Source organism: Lutjanus erythropterus, chromosome 2, assembly GCF_056507025.1.
Source record: "Lutjanus erythropterus isolate fLutEry1 chromosome 2, fLutEry1.hap2, whole genome shotgun sequence".
NCBI classification, from domain to species: domain Eukaryota; kingdom Metazoa; phylum Chordata; class Actinopteri; order Lutjaniformes; family Lutjanidae; genus Lutjanus; species Lutjanus erythropterus.
In genome coordinates, this window is record NC_139318.1 from 21,690,306 (window position 1) to 21,710,065 (window position 19,760).

A 19,760-nucleotide genomic window follows, 5' to 3' on the forward strand; every position below is an offset into this window, starting at 1 on the left:
CACACGCAGAACATATAACAACCTAAAACAAACTCTTTCAAACATGCAGTCAGATTAGCTAGCTGCCCTGCCGAGGATCAACCCAGGAGGAGAGGAGGTGAGCTACAGCAAGGACTTATGGCTGCTCCTGGATAATGTGCTCACCAGAGACTGTTGTGCCACACAGAGAGACCTTTTCCACACCATCCTGGATCGGGCCATTGCACCCGAGGGGGGGATCAAACCCTGAGCTGACAGGGACTCAGTGTTTTTGATGCTGCATGCTCAAACTCACGCAGAGTTGATGGGCAGATATTAAACCTCTGAACCTGTCTCGGCCACTGTTTTCTGTTGTCACGTGAGCAGCACTTGAAAACATTTTCCCAGGTTGTTTTCATAAAGATCTCTGTTCATACTGCAGGAACAAAAGGAAAAATCTGGTATTTCTCATCCTATTTTGCAACAACAACAGTCACGGCCAACTTCTGGCCGGTCAGACAGCCGAGTGTGTTTTGTGATTGCAAAGTCATCTGACAAAATCAAAATAAATACAGCTTAATGACATCATCTTCATGCTGTACTTGGCTGTATCAGAATCTAAACGTTCTGTTAGAAGTAGAAGAAAGTTGTCTTCTTAACTTTGCCAAGCCATCACTTTAAGACTTGTTCTTTCTGAGAAGAACTGTCAATCTTTGAAAAAAAGTGTACAGATTGTACAGAAGCCTCAAACACAGAGAAAAAAGTGCTCTTTCAATTGGGTTAGTGTTGATGTATCCTGACCTGAGTTAATTACACTGTCTGTAACTTTTGACAGGTTTGCTGTAAAATTAATTGCTCAATTATTTCTTCTCCTTGACAGACACTTTGCAAAATGTGTTCTCTGTATTTATGTACTGTACATAACGAAAAGTCTGCATAAGATTATGGCCGCAAATGGCTTTCTTAGAGATCCATCAATCTTTAGTGCATTGGTTACATTTTGGTTACATTTCATTTGTTGTTTTTTTCCCGGCACATTATAGAAAAATGTCCTGTTGGTGTGGAGTTGATGTGGTGCTGCATTTTTAGGGAAAAAAGATTACTGGGGAATTACAGTTAATCTTCAATTTTATGGTATAATGAGTCCACTTTTAGGGCTGAGAAATGTGCGGTGATAGGAAGTCTACGTGTCTCTCAGTGTCAGTTAGTGAATGAACAACGCCCCAGTTAAAGTGTTCAGAAACTAAAGCTTGATCAGGGTGAGTAAGTTAATGAAAAATATAGATGTTGTTTAGAACTGGCACTTTGGCTATCCTCAGTAGAGAAGATCAATGCATCATGCATAATCCACTCTGTTTTGTTGGTTGCACTGGATATTGATCTATTATCTTACAGACGTGAAACAAAAATATGTTTCAGATACCCATCAAGCCCAAAGAATTGATGCATCAATGATTCACTTCTACTCATGGTTTTGACAAACATTAAACCCCAGTTGGGAGCAGAATTGGAGCCAACGTGATAAATTTGTTACGTATTTTAGTGTTTGACCATGTAACCACAGGTTTTTCCCAAGTCACAGTATCCATCTCTAAGGACTAACAGCTCCAAGTTTCCTGTCCTGACTGTATGGACAAGCTACACAATTGCAGGAACAAAAACTTTTGTATTGCTGTGTACTGTTGCATGGTGGCCACCAGTACTTCTTCACATGTCAGCATGCATCAATCAGCCTTTTGTTGCTTCTGAAAAAAAGAAAATAGTAATAATAAAGTTCAATATTCATTTACATTGATAGCTCTTTAAAGACTCTGAATCTTTGCCTGGTTCAGAGTTTATCCCTCTTTATTTTCACTGGCATCATCACCTGATTCAATCTCTTGGTCAAAATCACAACTTTTTTGTTATAAAACCGCAATAAATGCCACATAGAAATCGTATTATTACTGACACTTACAAGTGAACTCTCCTTGTAATAGAAGAATTTATTAGTATTGTAGAGATGGGATGAATTTGAGTAATATTGTTTTGAAAGGGCTAAGCTGGGGTTTGGCTGCATGAGTGCCACTTTTTTTTTTTGTTGGAGTTGCCTCTTCTGTCTCTGTTGGTGGTCCTTTTTGTCTCTGGTGCTGTTCAGTCCCTCTTGTAATGTTATAAACGGTATTATGAACTGAATCTGTCAGTGAATATTGAGAAGTACAAATACATTATCAGTAAAACCAACTATGTCTCTTAGAAATAAGGTTTGTATATTACTAAATTGTTTTCATAATTATGTTGTGGTGACAACATAAATCCGGCTGGGAATCTGTTCACAGACAACATCTCTTTGAACTAACCCTACGTTTATATCATGTGCTGGATGCACAAAGAGGTGGTTGCGGGTGAACAAACCACAGGACAGGACTTCAGCACCACAATCTGGGGTTCTTATCCAGACTCAGTAGCAGTAAAAGTGCTTTGGTTAAGGTTAGGAAAATATCATGATTTGGGGTAGATTTAGGCCAGTGGTTCCCAAACGTTCTCTATTTTGTCCCCCTTCAGAAATCAAAGACAGTTCACACCCCCACACTCCACAAGTATTAACAATCCATAACAATAACTGGGGAGGCAACTGATAAAAGGGATTCAATTTGAATTTTAGGTAAATAAAGCTTATCATGACTCTTCTATGTTTATTTCTCCAACACAGATCATATTCCTTTAACTTCGTTGTATTTTCTATTTTTTTTTTTTTTCATGTTTCTCCTTTGGTCATCCACGCCCTCCCCAATGGCTCTATGTCATGAATAATGCTATGCTCACTACAACTCGACACTGTTTTGTAAGTTTTCCTATTTTGGCAGAAAACAATTGAAATAGTTTGTCAGTGAACATTTTAGTGACACATTCAGTGTCAAGATTTTTGCAGCTTTCCAAGCATGTTAACTGGCAACATTTACTCATTATGTTAATTAAAAAAAAACATATTTGAGTGGCATTATATTTCCCTTAAAAAGTTTGTTGCAAATTGGTTCTATTTTTTTTTTTTAAGTCTAATAAAGGACTAATAAAACATCTCAGAATTTATTTATGTTAACATATTTTTAATGTCTTTTCATTAGATGTAAGCTTTTGCATGTAAGCTTGACATAACAAACTTCCTATAATGTGTTTGCATTGTTTTGTACTTAATATCATTGTGTCCAACCCGTATAGCTAGCAACCACTAAAATATGCCCCACACCTTCATGTACTGTGACAGGAGAGGACTCTGTCTTTTACATTATGTTCACTGTAGGCTAATTAACAGAATCACCATTAGCTCTGCAGTTTGCAATATGGTGTCACGGTGGCCTCGGGGTCTAAAAGGAGTACCAGGTAACTGCAACATTCCTGGTACAAATCCAGTTCTCGCACGTCACTCCCTTTTCTCTCTCACTCCAATATTTATTGTCTATCTGTCTGTGCTATATGCCATTAGGAATAAGGCAGAAAATACATGAAAATCTCCCTGTTACCCAGTTTGGACCATGCATGGCCAATGTTATATTCGTATGGAAAAGCATTCGTGTGCACAATAGCTTGTCTCAACTACAAAGGAGCACATTGCCATGTTTTAGGATTTCAGTCAGAAAAAAAAGAGGAACAAGGAAAAAATGAGCAACAACATCATAAACACACAGTTCAAAAGGTAAATGTTAATATTTTCCATGAAATTGAACCAGTGTTAATTAAGTTCCAAACTGTAACCAGAGGGTTTAAACGCTCCGCTCCACATCACATAATGATGTCCTTTGTTTTGTTTAATCATGTGGTTGATTAGTCCTCAATGCGAGCATATCAGATGAATTACATGGAGATGTGTTCACTCCAGTGAGAGTGTGAACGCTCGTCTAAGACTTAGAAAAATGGTTTGTGTGATGATAAACACACTTTGATCGTTTGGACTGAGGAGAGACCACATGAACCAAAAAGACTACTCCTTTCCTCTGCTCTTTTCTCCTGTCAGTAAATAGAAAGTTAAAAATTATGTTTTTTCTCTTCCCAGCTATTTAGTCATCTTTCTGTTTCCAAACTTCCAGTATGTGGGTTCAAACCAGAGCAAAGTGAGTCAGCTGGAAAATAAGCGAGTAGACCTTCTCTTTTTGAATTTGTTGGTTTTGTTATCTTCTGAGGTTCATTTGTGGATGTGAGCTTTGTTTGTCTTTTATTCTGAAATCTATGTGTTCTCATCAGTTTAATACTGAGCAAAGAGTCAGTCTTTTCAGCCACTTTTGACTTGCACACCACAAGAAAGTTTATGGTTTTGTTCAGCTTGTGGATGTATCCATGGAGACATTAGTAGTGGGAAGGAAATCAAGAGGAGAAACTTAAACACAATCTTCGCATTTGAAACCACAGAGTTTCTGTGTTTAGCGCAAACTAAAAGGCAGAGTCTCAGTGGACATGAAGGCTAAAAACTCCCCAAAAACATCCAAATGCAAGGGAAAAACATGACTTCAGCAGGGACAATTAGCAGTAAACCATAAAACCACAATCAAATCTAGCTTATTCTGAGAGAATGCAGCCAGGGATGAGCTGTTCTGAACACGATGAGGAGAAAATGCACATACTGACACACAGAAACCATTACAGATGAGAAAAAACATAGGCACCATCACCCACAAACAACATAATTAGATTTTCCAACAAATGACCGTACTATATTTTATGTCAAACTGACATGTAAAAATGTCTTTTGAGGAATACAAATATCGCTGAGCCATAAACCATCAGTGTCAGACAGACATCCTATAACCACAAAATGTCTCTGGCTGTGGCAAGCACATATTTTCAATTTATGCAAACCATGATGTCGATAATTTACACACAGATGTATATATATTAGGCCTCAAAACAACATTTGATATCTATGTTCCAAGCATTTAGGAACATCTTTCAGAATGACTTCCAGCCATTCATTTTATTAAAATTATTTCCAGTAAACAGGATCAGATCTCCCTCGCCTAGATTTTATCAGCTATAAAATAACTATGTTTGAAGTCTGAAAAAAAAAAGAAAGATAATTCATTTGGTCACTGTTGCATCTCAAGCTTAAGGCAACAGTTCCACATTTTGGGAAATATATTATTTTATCTTTCTTGCTGCAAGTAAAATCAGAAGATTGAATCCCTTCTTGTATTTGATGTTTGTTCACCAAACATTAAGCTACAGCCTGCAGCTTGCTAGCTTAGCTTATATAGTGAACTATTGTGCTATATACTACTACTACTACTGCACTACTATATAAGAAATAGCTAATAACTCCACATTGAACCCACATTTAAAACAAGCTTATGTAACTATTTTACCTTAAAATAACAGCTTCAAAATCATTTTGACGGTACACTGACGTGCAATAGAAAGAATGGGGCATCTTTTATTCCCACTCTGCTCCTGAACACCTATTCTTGCACTATGTAACTTGGGTTGGGTACAATCTCCCATGAGAAGTGCACAACACTTAATGGCACTATGTCACACACCACCAACTATGTCACTGATTTTGTTTAAACTCAATTATGTTTCATGGAGAAAACATTTTCTGTTTTTCCCTCTGAAGTCCTGCTTCAATAACGGAGTTTATAGAGTTTCCTGACAGACAGTAAAGTAACATCTAACTGCTGCCGTTAGTTAGCTAGTTAGTTAACTAGAGCAAGTGACCGAACAAGAGGCTGCTTGGACTGGGCTTAAATTGTCATTTCAACATTTGAGAAGTAAAAGACTCTAAGACAAATGCCGAGCTGGCTTTCTTACTGTTAGCTACTAGTAAATGAAGCTCAGCATGTTAATCCATATTTACACCTTATTTGTCTGTAACTGTCTTCTCTACTCCTCTCTCTTTACCCGCTTATTGTCAATCAGCAATCCATGAACGTTCACTCTTTAAGTCAACCAATCAGATAATCTCCATCAGCCAATCATGTTGTCAAAACTTTAAATCTGTTCTCCTCTTTGCCGCTTTCAGCTGTCATTTCTGCACAGAATTGTTGCAGCCTTCCTCCCCCATGATGTCACAATGGAGACTTTTCACTCAGAACAAAGTATCCCCCGACTGAAGAGCTATGCTAATAACAAATGCCTGTGTGCAGAGGTATATATTTACAGCAGTGGTGCATAATTGCCCTAAGAAACTTTAGGGGTACCAAATCACATTAAAAATAATTCTTGCATCATGTTGTTTTAAACAAAAGATATACTGTGTTTATCAGTGAACTTTAGAGGTGCTTAGAGCCACCTTCATGTTTAGCATATAAACATGAGAGTGGTATCAATCTTAACATCTAACTCAGTAAGAAAGCCAATAAGTGTGTATCCAAACTTGTTAAACTAGTCCTTTAAATTCAATTGGTCTTACAATTCTGCCCACAATCCATAATGCATCTTATTTTAAGATTATAGTATATCTACTAAAAGAGTGTTAACACCATATAGAAATGTTTACTGACACAACACCTGTTCCCAGAAAGGACTCAAGTTACACTGCATACAACTGAAATTATGACTGTATCCTCAACAATGCTGTTTTCAAGCAGGAAATCAACAGAATTATTTGTGAAAAACTATTGCTGGGTCAATAACTTATCCACTTTGTCATGTTTTTAAGAATCCATAATGATGATCTATAAGTAAAATGTATCTAAAACTGAAACAAGTGATTGATTAGTCAATTGACAAAAACTTAACTGCAACAGTGATAACTGGTTAATCATTTTTTTAGACTCAAAAATGTCAAACATGGACCGATTCTCCACTGTGTATATTTGAAGTTTCTTTAAATCTTCTATAATAGTAAAATGGTTTCAGACTGTTTAATAGACAAAATATACACCACATTATATTAATTGATGTTGCTTCCTTAAGTCCATATTTATAAAATATAGCATAATCAAATATTTACACTATAGCACATAATAGACTTACAGTAAGCATCAAAGATACTAGAAAATGATCTGAGAGCCACCGTGGGCAGTTTAGGGCGCCTCTCCAACTTGTTTGTTCATTTCTATATAGTGTCACTTGACTAACTTATGGCTTTTGTCTTGTGCACAAATTTAAACTGTCCGACATAGCTGAAATAACACAGTGTGAATTCTGTGTTAGCAGTGCTAATGGGGATGGTGTTGATGATAGCAATGTTTCATAAAACACACAATGTTGTCATTATGTGGAGCCAGCCCTGTGGGCTGTCGAGGGTCTGCAGGTCAGACCCGGGGTCAGGCCCCTGTCGCTCCAGGCTCAGCGGTCCAGCCATGGGTCAGGCCTAATTGAACCATTTGGTAGGCAGCTTTTCATTTAGTATTATGGTGAAAAGTGAGCCTGGACCCCCTCACCTCACAGACAGACAGACACACACACACACACACACACTCAAAATCTGTGCCTTGCTGTTCCTCCGCAGAGAGGATTAAAAGTGTGTTTAAAGGGACTTGTAGCCTGCACTGAAGAGCAGCCCCGGGCCACGACTGAACACACTGAGAGACACACTGAGACACATTCAGCCTTGAATTGTGAAAAAGTGCAGAGAAAGCAATAATGAATGTTACAAGTGACTTCCAAATCTCTGAGGCAAATTGGGCACGTCAAGTCGAACCACAGCCAGTCCATGGCTTTCACCAAAATCTCTCAAAATAACTCAATATGTAGCTCAGCAGAACAAGAAAACATTTGTGTCTTCCCCTCTCAAAAACAAGTAGCAAAACGCTCGCTTCTTTGTCTAGGAAGTTCCAAGTTTCCATTTATATGTAGCGACCATGAGAACAACCCTGTACAAAATCAAACTCAGCTGACATAGACCAGCAAAGAAGATGGAGGGATTTTTTTTTTATATTGAAGAAATAAAGAAGAAAGAGGTCAGTGATGCACAGAAAGAAAGAGGGCGAGGAGCCAGAGCCTCCTCAGCCTGAGGGGCTGCCATTCTCGAAAAGTGTAGAGAACAAAGATGAGATTGCAGTGTAGTTAAAGGAGTTCAATACAACACACCAAACCCATTTTTCAAGAAGTTTCTTCCCAAAATGATGAAAACCAAGGAAAAAACAGGATTTAACCAAAAACAGATGTATCAAACCTAAATGTTAGATTTTAAAAGCTGAAAACGTTTGACCTGGGAGTGAATGACAGAGATCACTCTGCGGACATCCACTGAGAAAGAAAATGACCAAGTGATGAAAAGCATGGTAAAATTAAAGGGACAGTTCATCCCAAAATCAAATGCAAATGCATTTGCATTGCAAGGGTTGCATTTGCATTTGATTTTGGGATGAACTGTCCCTTTAATTTTCTTTCTACTAGACAGAAAATAGTTTCAACATTAAAGTGCTCACAACAAGATCTGTGGGTTATCTGGAGTAACCAGGCCATGATTTCTAGAAAGAGACACTGCTGTTGAGTTTTCGGAATTTACTTTTGGTGCACAACATGTCAAGTGCCATCTACTTCCATTATATCGGAGAAAGAAGACTACTGACAATATTGCCAGAACTTGGCAACTTGGCAATTGGCAATTTTTGATTTTGAGGTGAGCTTTCCTTTTAAATCTTATGGGCCAGAGAATTAATACATGTAACAAGAAAACAAGCCAGCCAAAACCACGAGGGTACATTGAAATAATGACAAATTCAGCATAATTAGGGCACATCTTTAAATACCAAGTGGTCTCTGCCCCAAACGTAACCCAGACAGTTTTGCTAAATAAGAAAAGAAGGGTTGTAACTTTGAGTAAAAACATTCTATTGATCATCTCAAAATATATGTAATATTTCTACTTAATCTTTTGAAAGGTTAAAATGACATTATATCTAAGGCTGGTTGACATGGCTTATAAATAATGTAAGATTGATATTTTTAGTCTATTCCACAATATACAACATACATCTTGGTATACACATTTTCTCTAAAATAACTTCTGTTGATTAAAGTACCCAAACGTATATAAAATAATTAAATTTAGCTCAGCCAACAGCAGTAAAATGCACCATATACATTAATGTATAACACAGGCATTAAAGCAGCAGTAATATTAACCCATAACATCAGATATATAAGAGTAAAACACTGACAAGGAAAACTGTACAATTTAAGTAAATTGCTATAACACAGACATATCTTTATTAATTTTTTTTTACTTCTAGTGGAATTAGGGCTGCGCAATACAGATAAAATCAAATACTACAACTACTACCGTTGCTTTCATACAATATTAACACAATTAGATTTTTGATAAAGAATCATCAGGAATGTGGATATAATGACTAAATGTGTAAAAGCAAATAACAGAACAGCTAGAACAATCTGGTAGGTTCAGAAAATAAAATGACAACACTAAAAAGACAACACTTACAATATCTAAAATCCAAGACAATATCTAGTTTTATCACAATAGTGATATAATATTTATATATTTATAACTATATTCATTATATTTATAAGAATTATATCTTTCAACCTTAATTAATGTGATGGTGATGAGGGAGATTTCTAGATTTACAGAGTCCTTCAGTGAGCCAACAGAGTTGCGAATGCAATAACATCCTTTTGTTTAGTGTTCAAGATTGAGTACAAGAGTGACAGAGTTCAGTCAGTAGCCGACCCTCTGAGGATGCCCACTGACAGAGAAAATGACAAAGTGATGAAAGGCATGGTCTAATCAAACCCTTTCAATCAGAAGAGAAGAGAAGAGAAGAGAAGAGAAGAGAAGAGAAGAGAAGAGAAGAGAAGAAGACAAAGAAGAAGAGAAGTTATATTTAGCAAGTCTGTCACTGTCCTGCAGAATGTGATCTCTAATACACTCTGTATTGTTTACACCCAGCTGTTGATGTCCTAGCTGCTTACAAACCCATCTATAAGCAGCTCCTGAGGATGTGCTGATGAGCATTCCTCCAGACATTAAGGAAAATTAATCTGCAATAGATTTGTCTGGAGTTTCCTAGAATAGCTCCTTGCATTGGAGGGCATTATAGCATAGAGGCGGTCAGCAGTATGGTGTTAGCGGACAGACGTGGGCAGCTCGGATCAGCTGAAACACTCGGCAGATAAATAGCATCTTAATCACAATCATCAATCAAGCAAGCAGTGCATCTGGATTTATATAGCACATGTCGCACAGAGGATGCTATTTGAAATGATTCACAGCGTGTATAAAAAGGCCTTGTGTTTCAATAGGAGGGGTTCAGTGAGTTTATTCACACTCACACACACATGCACACAAATACAATGCAAAGCAGCAGCAGTGATCAGACACACAGCAGACTGTCTTGTGATATCCGGAGTCGCCTATTTCACTGTTTCCATGCCGTTTATGTAATTGTGTGGATGGAGACCTGTTTACATAACCTTCTGAGGGGGGAGATGAGTGACTGAGTGTGTACATACTCAGGTAGAGCAGACCTACTCAGCCATTTGTGATGTTGATGGAGTGATCCATCAAGTCTGACAGCCGGTCTGTTGGCTGAGAGACTGCTGCAGGCTAAAGTCACTTTGTCTGTCTGCTGCTGGAAAATGGCCCTGAGATGGTTACCGAGCTCACCTGTAGCACTCCAGACCAAGACGGATACATGCAACAGTGGAAAATAGCATGCAGTAGGACTGCAGCAGGGCTACACAATTAATCAATTCAAGAAACAATATGCAACATGCAAAAAAAAGAACAATGTACAGACTAATATAAACATAATCCCTTTCAATCATCACATATGACCCACCTGAAGTGTTGGGTGGTGTCTGTATCTATAGAGACCCTTCCCTCCACTCGTACGTTCATTTTTTCTCATTATTTTGCTCTGTTTGAGAAACTTAACCAACCTCAGAAGTCGATGTTTGACGCACTGGGAATGAGACTCAACAGTCAACTATCTTTCTGGTGCGTTTATGAACAGCTCAGACAAATTGGTCAAAATCTACTGATTCTACCTTTAATCATTTGGTTTATAAAATGTCAAAAAAAGTGAAAAATAGTCATCACAGTTTCCCAGAGCCCAAACTAAGATGTTAAAATTGCTTCTTTTGTCTGACCAACAATCCAAAATCCAAAGATTCTTCATTTGCTTCCATAAGTGATAAAGAGAAGCAGCAAATCCTCACATTTAAGAAGCTGGAACCAGCAAATGTTTGACACTGTTGCTTGAAAAATGACCGAAATGATTCAGTTATAAATGGTTGCCGATCAATTTTCATTTGATCGACAAAATGATTAATCAACTAATCAGTGCTGCTCTAGTATTAAGTGTGTTGTATAGTACGCTGCTTCTGTAGGTCCATATTTAGGTCTTTATAGTCTAAAATCCAATAATCTGAATTTCTGGAGTTAAAAGAGCAATATGTAACAACTGTGTCCAAAAATAAGAACTGCAGTTCAAATAGAAAGTTGTAGTCATAGATGGTATGTCAAATAGGTTGAAATCTAATTTAATACATGATCTTTGGTTAAAGTGGGTTTGTTACTTTCACCCCCTTGTCCCGAGACTTGAGGAAGCTCGAACGCTGCTGGAGTGAAAGACAACATTGCAAATTGACCATAACAAATAAGGACGAGTTCTCCACCGTAGGTTGACAAATTGTTTGGAAGTGTCAGTTGTCTGTCAATGTAAAGTTAACCCTGTTATACTGAAAACAAAAGCCCACTGCTTTGGAGCTGGAGGTCGGTGACTGCCTGCCTTACTGCTTCTTTATTAATATATTGGTTAATTTAACTAGTAACATCTACCGCTTCTAAAGCTATATTATTAGTGATTTCTTACAACTTACAAACAGATACTAAATCATTCATTGACATTCAGTATCAATTTGAAGTAACAATAACACAAGTTATAGGCTGGAATAGGAATTTTAAAGGAGGACACCACAGCTGTCGTGTTATTTTAAGAGAAGTGTATATTTTAACATAAAAAGTTTCCTTAATCTTTGATGATATACGATGATTATTTTATGAATTAGTACAAACATATTACAGATTTTTCCTTTAAAAAATCTTAAATATGATTTTGACAGGTCTTTGATTTAATTATGATAAATGTTACTACATGTGCGTTAAAGTTGCAACAACTTCAGTATCACTTTTTAAATGTGTTTGTTCATCACGCTGTAACAAAACCAACATTTGCCAATTAACCACTAATACAAACTTTTTGCTAGTATGTTGAAATATGTCTTAAATTGCATTCATAATGGTCTCAAAAAAGTCTTAAATTTAACTTCTTCTCTTATTTGTGTCATCCTGTAACAAGCTGGGGATTTCTAACATCCATTGTTTTTTAACATGACACATTCCCTTTTCTTCTTCTGATGATCAAAATCTTTCAGTAACTGTGAATCAGAGTTTATGAAGTCAGGAATAAACACACAGATGAGAATCCATCAATGGGGCAAACAAATGAGGACACACACGTACAAATACACACACATGTCCACAAGCGTTCTTCTCCTCACATGGAGCGGCCGGGGAGCACATGCAAGCGCTGATCAGCTTTCATTCCCCTCCTTTAGCTGTTTCTGTTGTTCTTTCTCCCTCTCTCGAAAATCTCTGTTCTCAATTAAAGCTGTCCTCAGGAAACTCAATCTCTGCGCTCATGCTGTCCCATAGACACACACACACACACACACACACACACACACACACAGAAAGAGAACAAGAGAAACACACACACATCTCACTCATGCTCTGACATGTCCTCTGTCTGTCTTCTTTTCTCACACACACACGCCAACAGGCTACGTTTTTGAGGAGAGGAAGATCTTGAAAGTGGGATCGAAAAGCAAACGTACCATACCTGGGAAGCCGTGAGCTCAGTACACAGTGTGTCGGTCAGTGAGGTTGTAAGTCAGAGGAGAAATGAGCTGGTGAAGGAGCGTAGTAGTTGTGTTTGTCAGTCCCACTCACAGCGACGGTAGAGCTCAGCCTGTTGCATTCCGCCTCCCTCTCCTTTTCCCGTCTCTCTCTCTCACTAACACACACCCTCTCTGACTCTCTCTGAGTGTGTGTGTCTTTTTCTCCTCCTGAAATCATTGTGTACTTTGATTCACAAACCCTGCCTTTGTCACGTGATCCAACACTTCAAATATACAGCACATTTTTTACCAGCCACAGAATGCCCGAAGGAAGGGAAAACAGGGTCCAGAAAGCTTAGGTTTCAACTTGCTGCCCACCCCCTCTTTACCCCCCTCCTCTCTCTCTCTTTCCTTCTTTGTCTCATAGTCTTTCTCCCTCTCTTTACCTCCACTCCTTCTCCACTGTACTGTCCGTCAACACTCTTTTGTTGGATTTCAACTCTGTTTGTTTTGCATTTCTAAATTTGTTCCTCCTCTGCTCACCATCCAAAGATAGGCCTACACACACACACACACACACACACACACACACACACACACACGCACACATGCACACACATGCACACACACAGATGAGAGTGGTGCACGCATGCATGTACACACACTTGCACTAATGAAAAAGTCATTAACTTACAGACATACACAAACACACATGCTGCAGCAGAGGGCTGTACACACACCTTTGGGGATATCAGTATCAGTCCTTGGCTTTCGCTCCATGTTTACAATGCCTCGACTTTAGGACCACAGCCAGCCAATGTGGGAGTCCAGGGGACTGGGGCCAATCAAGGGCCACTCAGGGCTTTATTGTGACTACGTGTCTCTAATGGGAGAGGAATACACCCTCACAGTGTCCTCATGACACTAAGTGTCCTCCTGACGCATAAGAACAATAGCTGGAAATGAAACATTCAGTGTCAGATTGCATTACAAAATGTAACACAATTAATAACACAAATGCATTTAACATGCATACAGCAGCCATAAACTGTATAAATTAAACTTAAAGTCATGATATGTAACATTTTCAGATGTCTCAGACTCAGACAAATATGTTATTTAATTACCACTTTGTTAATAACCACTTGGTTCTTAGTAGAACACTTTAAAAGGTTCCACCTGAAACTCTTTCAGAGGTTTCTGCCAAGAACCCAACATAGAAGATTATACCTAGAAACATCTGTGAATGGTTCCACTCAGAACCCCCTCTGAGAGATCTAAAGGAGAACCCTTCTATGGTGTAATGGTTCCCCAGAACCATTTCTGGGGGTTAGGGTTTCCACCTTCTAAGGGTGCTCTACCGAGAACCTTTTTATGTTCCAAAGGTTTTGTCTAGAACCCAGCTGGGGGGTTTTTACCACAAAGCCATTTATATTTCAAGGGTTTTATCTTGAATCCACTCAGGGGGTACTACTGAGAACCTTCTGATGATACAAGAGTTTCTTCGAGAATTCACCCGGGGAGTTCTAACGAAAGCCTTTTTATGTTCCAAGAGGTTTTTTATTAACATAGCTGGCGGGTTCTACCACAAACCCTTTTATGGTACAAAGAACCCTTGATGGAATAGATCCCAACATTCCTTGAAGAATTTTCTTTCAAAAAGTATTGTTAATAAAACCCTTAGTCTTACAAACAACTCTTGACAAACCCTTTCTTCGAAAAAAGGGTTCTTCAGAGACAAATGTTTCTATGTAGAACCTTAGCCCTTCAGGAAGAACCCTTTTCGAACATTTATTTTAAAGAGTATATATTTAACACAAACTGCAACTATTATTAATTCACAATACATTTGAGGTGCTACAAATAAGAGGAGTGTACAAAATACTACATGTACAACAAATCTACAATACAGATTTCGTTTCCAAACAAATCTTACAGAGCCTGTTATATATGTTGTATGACTTTATTAAATCTCCAAAATGCAAACTACCATGAGCTGTTTTCCATCTTGCCCAGCCTGAGAAGTACAAAGGGCCATTCTCCTGGCAGTTTCCGCACCTTTAAATCAGTTCAAGCGGACTCCTCTCCTCCTACAGGATTTTCCTAAGCAAATCAACCCAGCGGTTTTCTGGTAAGGAAGCATTTAATGGAGATACATCTGATCCGTGATGAGATCAAACCTGGCCAGTCGGCCCCTGAGGGGCAGAGCTACCTGCCTCTTCATGTCAGAGATAAAACTGTCTGCTACTGTCTGACTGACTGACTGACTGGCCTCAGTGGTAAGTCAGCTCACTATACAGGCTGATCCATGACAGCAAACAGTCAGCGCAGGTCACCCTCCAAAACAAAAGCTTAGACAAAAGCACAATGTCTTTTAAATTCTCTGTATGTTCATTGATCAATAAGGTTTTAAAATATCAAATAACTGTGTTTGAGTCCTTAAGTTTCATAATAATTTAGAAATGGTTATCTTTATCTTTATCTGTTATCTTTTTATCAACCATGTCCCCTTAAAATTATGTTCTTCTAATGTTATTCATTTATTCAGTTTGACCGAATGTTACCAGTGACATTATTGTTGAATAGGTCTGCTCTATACAGAAACCTGTCTGTACAAATGTACCCAAGTATGTCGAAATAATTTGATGTCTGGAAACAAAAATGGCCAATTGAGCTAAAAAAGATACCTATAAAATGTTAGCTTTCCATTTTGTTTCCATTTAGTCTGATCAGACCTGATCGTACAGAGGCTTTTCTAATGTTTGTTTTTTATTTAGTCTTATTACTACCTACAAGAGTTTTCATGAAAAAGTAGGCTTTACATAGTTCCCAGAACTGTTGAATTCTTGCTCATATAAAGGACTACGCATGCAGACAAAATAAAGTGATTACTTTTTGACGCAATATGACAGGGCTTTATATAAGACTGTAACAAAGCTTTGCACCGTCAAACTCTACAATATCACCATAACTAATCCCACTTGCAAAACTATGTGTTAGAAGCATGTTGCTTTATAACAAAATATACAAAACATGTTGACAATGCACTTCTGTGAAATTCATATCACCATCTGTGAAGACCTCTTCACCGGCTCCTTTCATACATGACATGGAGAGAACAGATCTAAGCCACATGGTGAGGGAGGGTGTATAAATGAATAACTAAATGGTTCGCTGCGGTGATGTGATGTGTGTGTGTTTTCAATAGTAGAACAAAAGAACAAGAGAAATATCTGGAATGGATTTTGTTCGTACGGGACCTAATGTACAAATATGAGACAGAGATTGTTTTTCTGTTGTTGCTGACCTCAGCACCTTTTATTTTGTGCTTCAGGGAAATAGAATAATTGTCATCTTTTACTGATAAATAAACTCTTAGAAATAAGGGTTTCAAAAGGGGTCTTCCTGAAGGGATGACATTCTACCAAGAAGTATTTGCTTCTGAAGAGCCTTTTCTGGACTTTTAAAAGCATGGGTGTTAAAAGTCTTCACTCTCAAATTTTAAAATGTTTACCCAAAAGGTCTTTTTAAGTGTAAATGTATCTGGAATCTCCTTATTCATTTAATTTCATTTGTGTTCTGCCACAATGGATTTTTGGCTCGTGGAGAGATTTTTTTTCTCTATAGAACCCTCAGAGGAGGGTAACAGGTGAAACCCTTATTCTAAAAGAAACTTTTTTAGATACCCCTCTGGGAAAAGTGGGTTTTCAGTAGATCCCCTTGGGGGGTTCTAGATTAAACCCTTTGAATATAAAAAAAGGTTCTCGGTAAAACCTCCTGGGTGGGTTCTTTTTTAGCACCCTTAGAAGAAGAAAATATTAGAATCTCAGGAAGGGTTCTGGGTGGAACCATTACACCATAGAAGCTTCTCTGTAGAGGCTGTCAGAAGGTTCTGGGTGTAACAGGTGGGTTTAGGAACAACATTATGATGAGTTCAAGATAGAACCATCTCAAAGGTTTCCAGGGAGAACCTTTATAAAAGGTGCTACCAGGGCCCGAAAACAATTCACCTATGGAGATATGTCAAAGAACCCTATATGGTTATTTCTAAGAGTATAACAAAATTATCAACGGAAATCATAAACACGTTATTTAATTTCTTTGTTAAACCTTCATCAAAATCTGCATTTTCTGCTGTGAGACTTCTGACTCGAGTCTCTTTTTTTGATGACTTGGTTCACAAACATGGAACTGGAGATCGTCCAATCACAGGTCCACTGCTGGCCCATCTGGGTTGCTGCCACACTTCTCAGCAACAGTGTCGGCGAGGGAGGTGAGAGGTTAGTCCTGTTTGTGTTTCTGTGTCAGTGAAATGCTCAAAGAGGAGGGGAGTGTATAACGTCTGGCTGAGTGTGAAAGAAGCATTTGTGTATTTCTGACTGTAAATCTATGAGGCACTAATAAGCACATGTCCACATGTTGATACACGCACACACACACACACACACACACACACACACACACACACACACACACACACACACACACACACACATTCACACAGACTTTCCTTCTCTACCACTTTTTACTCTTGTTTAGTGTTGATGAGTGTCAAAGCAGATTGACTCAGATGGAAGATTAGGAACATGAGAAGGGTTTAGATGAGGCCTGCAGGTACGGGTACAGGAGGCGTCTGGTAAAGACAGCCTAAAGATGTATAGCAAAGAAGAAAGAACAAAGAAACTAAGGAGGAGGAAAACTGAAAAGGGAAAAAAGAGGGGAGCTTATAACTTTCTGCAGAGCTCGAAATGGGGCCCTTTTTGGCAGCCAGCAGCGGAGAAACCGCAGAATGGTGCGAGTCTGGAGTTGAGGGGTGGAGGAGGCAAGAGGGGAGGGGGCAGCGAGCAAAGGACAAGGAAGCAGGCAAGAGCAGAGAGGAGAGGAGGGAGAAGAAAAGAAAGGGTGAAGGAGGAGGGTGCAGACGGCAGGTTTTAATCAGCAACAGGCTGTTGGTAATGAGATCACTATCCCACTGCTCTCAGATTGATGTCATGTGAAGCTCTGTGGTGCACGGAGAGGCATGCAGAGGATGACAGGCATGCATGACAAGCTTGCTTGCTTGCTCAGGCACACACAAACATACAAGCATACATGCAAAAAAAGGCAGAGACAGAGTTACACTCATATTACGGCTGGCAAATGCCCACAAACCAATAAACACTGGCACCGGAAAAAAAAAAAATGCACAAGACACAAAGAAGCTTTAATTCACCACAACTCCCTGCTGTTAATTTTCTTCAAGCAAGAAAAAGAGCTGACACAAATATAATCACACCCACACATACACCATAAACACATTTCGGGTCCCAAGGCTCCTTTATGTCTTTTCTGTCTCTCAAACAGCTAAACATGCACACAAAGAACATACTGTACCAGTGGTGAGGGCTGGCTAGACTTGCAGGCAAAAAAAGAGGCAGCAAAAGAGGAGAGAAAACGAGGACTTGGGGAAGAAAAGGAGGGAGAGAAAAGGAAAAGAGTGACACTCAGGGTAGCAGTTGTCAGTTTGAGGTTATAAAGTTTAATGTACAACCTGAGGGATGAGGGAGGTTTTTCATCCACACACAGACAAAATCTGGGTAAACTGTTCGCGTACACAAAGATGCATAAATTCACTACACCATATCCAAAAATACATTTGAAAACACCAAACAAAAGTTTGCATATTTGGTGGCAACGTTTAGAGTTTGTGGCTGTGCAGAGAAAGAAAGGAAGAAGCCGGGGAAGAAAAACTACACTCTTAGAAATATGAGTTCCAAAAGGGTTCTTCTTGAGGGGCTGAGGTTCCTCTCAGAACCATTTGCTTGTGAAGAATACTTTAGTGAAGGGTCCGTCAAGAATTCTCAGGGACTGTTTAGAGAGATTGTTCAATGGTTCTTTGTACCATTACATGAAAGGGTTCTCAGTAACACCCCCTGAGTGGGTTCTAGATAAAACTCTTAAAATATATAAAAGGGTTCTCAGTAGAACTGCTGACTGGGTTCTGAATAAAACTCCTGGAACATAGAAGGGTTCTCAGTTGAATTCACTGAGTGGGTTCTGGATAAGACTCTTGGAATACAAAAGGGTTCTCTAGGATATAAAAGGGTTCTAAGTAGAACCCCCTTATGTGGGTTCTGGATAAAAACCTTGGAATATAAAAGGGTTCTCAGTAGAACCCTGTAAGTGGGTTATAGATTAAACCCTTGGAATATTAAGGGATCGCCAGTATATAAAATGGTTCTCAGTAGAGCCCCCTGAGTGGGTTCTAGATAAAACTCTTGGAACATAGAAGGGTTCTCAGTAGAACCCTCTACGTGGGTTCTGGATAGATCTCTTGGAATATAAATGAGTTTTCAGTAGAACCCACTGGATTGTAATATAAAAAGGGTTCTTGGTGGAATCTCCTGGGTGGGTTCTCTTTTTTTAAGCACCCTTTAAGAGTGGAAATGTTCTGGGTAGAATCCTCAAATACGGTTCTGGGTGGAGCCATTACACCATAGAAGAACCTCTCATAGGGAGTTCTGGGTGAAACCTTTATGTTGGATTACAGGTAGAATTCTCTGAACAGGTTCAAAGTGGAAACTTTATAAATGGTTCTACCAATAAGGGTTCTTCTCTGAGGACCAGCCAAAGAACACTTTATGGTTCTAGTCAGCACCTTTGTTTCTCAGAGTGTAGGTTGGGGGCGTACATGTGCATCCAATGAGCAGCGAATAGTTTTTCCTATATAAATGTTCCCCAAAATTCAACCATGATGTCACCATGAACCTGTTGTGAACCCGACTCTGTCAACTACCATTACTGTCTCATTCCTCCCTCCCGCTATACCGCACTGCCTCTCCATCTCTGTCCACTCTGTCCCCATCTTGGTCTGGGGATTCCACTCTTAATCTTTCGCCATACGATGTTGTCTGGCAGCATTTTTCTTTTCAACACAAACTGCATGCGTCCCCCCCTCACCCTCCTCCTCCTCGTCCTCCTAACCCAACCCCCAAACACACACACAAACTGCTCACAGCCATTTGGAAAGTCTCTGGTAT

The 19,760-nt window shown here is 38.9% G+C and overlaps 1 protein-coding gene across 2 annotated transcripts in view; it reads right to left on the reverse strand.

The window, feature by feature from the left end:
* LOC146331529 (retinoic acid receptor gamma-A-like) overlaps nucleotides 1-12,964 on the reverse strand; it is a 50,299-nt gene extending 37,335 nt beyond the window's left edge. The window contains exon 1 of one of the 2 annotated variants that reach the window (XM_084732511.1): nucleotides 12,744-12,964. The gene's annotated coding sequence lies outside the window, so the exon portion shown is untranslated. Of the gene's footprint in view, nucleotides 1-12,738 lie in introns of both variants that reach the window. The other variant, XM_084732519.1, reaches the window with a different exon arrangement.
* Nucleotides 12,965-19,760: the final 6,796 nt, after the last annotated feature.